Source organism: Mytilus trossulus, chromosome 1 (assembly GCF_036588685.1).
Source record: "Mytilus trossulus isolate FHL-02 chromosome 1, PNRI_Mtr1.1.1.hap1, whole genome shotgun sequence".
NCBI lineage: Eukaryota > Metazoa > Mollusca > Bivalvia > Mytilida > Mytilidae > Mytilus > Mytilus trossulus.
In genome coordinates, this window is record NC_086373.1 from 101,660,138 (window position 1) to 101,664,622 (window position 4,485).

At 32.2% G+C, this 4,485-nt stretch overlaps 1 long non-coding RNA gene across 1 annotated transcript; it reads left to right on the forward strand.

Moving 5' to 3' along the window:
• Positions 1–904: 904 nt before the first annotated feature.
• LOC134694037 (uncharacterized) lies at positions 905–2,226 on the forward strand. Its single transcript, XR_010102552.1, has 2 exons — positions 905–1,265; positions 1,682–2,226. It is a non-coding gene; the product is annotated as an uncharacterized LOC134694037 (long non-coding RNA).
• Positions 2,227–4,485: the final 2,259 nt, after the last annotated feature.

Consider the following 4,485-nt stretch of genomic DNA (forward strand, 5'->3'; position numbering starts at 1 on the left):
TGCCATTGCGATACATACCTATTATATCTGTTTGTTTTGTTCACGCATCGTTGTAAATATAATGAACTTTGATGAGACTGACATAGGCGGATCCAAGGGGGCCTGGGGCCCGCCCCCCCCCTTTCGTTGAAATATTTGGTTGATTATATAGGGAATCATTGAAGCATGCCTAGAGCGGTTCCCCCTTTAGGTCAGTCAGCGCCCCCCTTAGAAAAAGTTCTGGATCCGCCATTGTGATTGTCATACAAGTGAGAGGTTACGCCAGTTATAAAATCATTCACATAATAGAAAATGACTGTACCAAGTCAGGAATATGACAGTTGTTATCCATTCTTTTTTTCATTTTGCCATTTGAGAAAGAACTTCCCGTTTTGAGTTTTCCTTTGAATTATGTATTTTTTCATAATTGTGTCCAAACACACACACAGATTGGAATAGCAGGAAAAAACAGCATTTATGATACCAAGAAACCCTTTAGTATATACTGCAAAATAAACCAGTAAAGAAATACCAAAACATATAGAAACAAGTCATTCAACACTGTCTCAGTCAAGGGTAGTTGTTAGTGACAATAAAAATAGTGAGTGTGTTTTTCATAATCATTCTGAGTTTGCTTTAGCAGTTTATTTGGCATTCCGTTAACATCATTCTTCATTCATATATTTTGAAGATGAAATCATACATTTAGTTAGTTTGTATCGGACTTGTACGATTACATTTTTTTTAAATACAAATTAAAAGGCACCATATATGGTATTTCAGCAAACTGTTGATTTCAATTTTATGATAATCATAATTTTAAGAAAAAACATTTACTTAAATTCCTTTCAAAAGATAATTCGAAATATCTCACTACATAATGGTGTTATTTCATAAATACTAATAGTTTTATTTACACAATCGTTCAAGGTAACTTGAATCATAGTACAACAATGAACCCGAGTGTTATGTTTATTTATGTATTCTCGAACTACTTATGAGACTATTTTTTGTAAACATGATCAATCCGGTGTGTCATTTAAATAGATAAAAATCTTGTTGTTAAATTTCCATGTGACATGAGTAGTATAAATACACTGTGTTTTTACACGGTTGATTCAGACTTATATTTAAACCTTGAAGTTGTAAACATAATAAGGATATAGCCTAAGCTAACATGGATACTAAATGTTTGATGGTGCTTTTTATGTTCTTGTATATTGTATTTGTTTCAACAATTGAGGCAGTGCACTACATTACCAAACCATTTCAGTTTATTGGATCATGTAAGTTTATTTTATTTGAAATATTTGTAGTTTTTAATTTTCAAATTACCTGCACAATATAGTCAACACACGAAGTTAGTTTTATTGGGTTGTTGACACATTAAATAATATTCATATTTAATGTGCACGACACGCTTTGCTTAAATATGTATTTCAATGGAAACTCTTCAATGAAAATGTTTGTACAGTATATATTTTTTACAGACTATGCAGTACTGGCTTTGCTTCCTGTTGAAGACCGTACTGTGATCTACAAGTTTATGTGACATTTGTCTAATGTTAAAAAAGGTTATCTCATTGGCAATCATGCCACATCTTTTTTCATTTAATAGTTAAAGTACAGTCAATCAATTGATATTTTAAGGATGTTGCAGAAAAAAAAACTGTACAATATATTATACCATTCTATTTTTCAGGTTATTGTAAAGGAAAGCGGGTGATCGGACAAAATACTGGAGAAATGGACTGAAGAATTGCCTTAATTGGGAGAAAATAATAAGGATACATAATACCAGGAATGAACAATTCGTGCTGAGACAAATCGGAGATGAATAATAAATATTCTCTGATTCTCTGGACATATTATGATCCCGTACTGATTGCATGGTCAATCGTGCGGCGAAGAAGAAATGCAATAACGATAAGCTGAAAGGAGTATTCGTGGTCAACAGTGTATGATTCGATAGTTTGTTGACAAAATTAATGGACATAAGCATAGATGTATATATAAAAAAAAAATACATTTGCAGTAAAGAAAATCGTAAATAAAACATATCTGTATTAATGTTGTTAGTTGTTTTCAATATATACAGCAATTCAATCATATACAAATGCGTGGGAAGTTTTAATGTTATTTTTTTGGCCAAGATATTAAGCGTTTAACTTCCTCATAACTGTTTTTGATCGTGTTGACTTCTATAACGCTTTCGTTCTATGTATATTAAACATCAATACTTTTTTAGTTTTTAATTTCATTCAATTATTTATACAAATGGATCTTAGAGTACTTTAAGTTACGGTGGTATATTTTTGGTGATTATGTTAATGTGCACTCTTTAAACCAGTTAAATAACAGTTTGGTGCTTTTAAAATATAGAACCACTACTTATAGAGGCACGGTCGAACTCATCCTATGTTGTCAGTTTATTTTCTATCTATGAGTTTGACTGTCCCTCTGGTATCTTTCGTCCCTCTTCTATATATCAGGCTTAACATTTTGTACGCAAGACACGCGTTTTGTTTACAAAACTATCAATAATGGTGCTCGAATAAAAAAGTAACAATCCCAAAATAAGGCATGAAAATCAAGAAATTTCAGGACTAACATTTCTTAAAGGTTTGGCCAATCACATGAAATACATTCTTTTCCTGAGTTTAAAATCCAAATTTGTTTTTAAAAGATCAAAGTTCGACTTTATATGAAAGTTTTGGGGGATTTGTTTGTCAGTAGAATGCAATGGTATAACTGTTAAATGTTTGTTTTGCATTGTCAAAAAGTTATATGAGTTGGATAAAGAAGGGCAATGTTTCGCTGTATCTCAGATCAGAAGTATGTGTTTTTGCACTTCGAAGCAGTAATTGTGTCACTACATGTCATTAAAGCTTATACATTGTTTCAATATTAAATAAATTTTGAAAAAAACGTTAACCAGTTATATAAATTGAGGTTGGTTATATGATCAAGCTTGTCTATCATATGAATCCTTTATGTTATCTAAAAATTGTTTGTTTCCGTTAACTAACATTGATCGGTGGTTGTCTCACTGATGTCTTATACAACATGGAAAAAGATGAAAGAACAATAAATACCAAACTCCTAGGAAAATTCTAAACAAAAAGTCCCTAAACAAATGGCAAAAATAAAATCTCAAACACATCAAAACGTATGGATTACAACTGTCTTATTCCTCACTTAGTGCAGGCATTTTCTCATGTATAAAATGGTGATTAAACTTGGTTTCACAGCTAGCTAAACCACGGAATTGTATGACAGTCGCATCAAATTCTATTATATTGACAATGGTGTATGAACAAAACACAATGTATGATAGTAAAAAAAATCAAAAATAGGGGTACAGCAATCACCACTGTGTTGTAATCCCAATCACTTTTTCAATATATATCCCCAAAAAAAGAGCAAATATAGTAGATACAGCACATTAGACAATAACGAAAGACAAGAATACAAATTTACCATAGCACAATAACTGAATGACGGGATGTACAAGCACTCATCAACGCAACCACGAAGTATGATATTGTCAATGTAATACTGTTATGATCACACATACCCTTTCAATCAGCAAATACCTACATGGATTTATTTACGATGCTAAACAGGAACATTTGTCCACATGAAGAGGACTAATTTTCCCTGTGTTTGTTTTACTCACACGGTTCTAATCTGACAGTTATTAAAATCCTGGTTGGATAAGAGAGTCTCCACATTGTGAATGAAACAAATAACAAAACATTTTTTACGAATTTTCTGAAAATCAAAATCTTATTCAGCGCTACAAAAAAGACGCACATTCCAAAAGTAGTATCGAAAGCCATACAATAGTATAAAGTTGTGTTTCCAATGTGTGGATTTAGGATCACGGTATGCAGGCCATTTTAAATAAACATTTTGCGGAGTTTAGGTCGCTAGTAATAACGTTCTCAGCGATATGACATAAGAATGGGTGTAATCAGGACTAGATGTTCTTGCCTAAATGAATATAGTATTGCCCTTAAATTACACTTATGGAACTCTGACTCTGAAATCTAAATTGATAGAATTAAAAACATATCGGGGAACTCGAACCGTAATTTTTAAGAATTACTGAGGCCTGATTATACTTTTTAGGAATCTTTCTATAAAAAGATAATTTTCTAGTTTATGTAAATACCCGGCCACGTCCACTTGTATTTTTTGTCTATCTGATCAGTTAAGAATGTTTCAACTGATTTTTATAGTTCGTTCTTAAGTTGTACTGTTATACCAATGTCCCAGGTTAGGGGAGCGTTGGGATCCCGCTCACATGTTTAACCCCGCCACATTATTTATGTATGTGCCTGTCCCAAGTCAGGAGCCTGTAATTCAGTGGTTGTCGTTTGTTCTTCTTTTATATATAGTTTTAATAAAACTGTTCGTCTGGATATGTTAACTTGCATGTGAATATAGATTTAATGGCAGCAATTGTATCTAAGCAAATTAGTCAATTTGTATGATAAAACA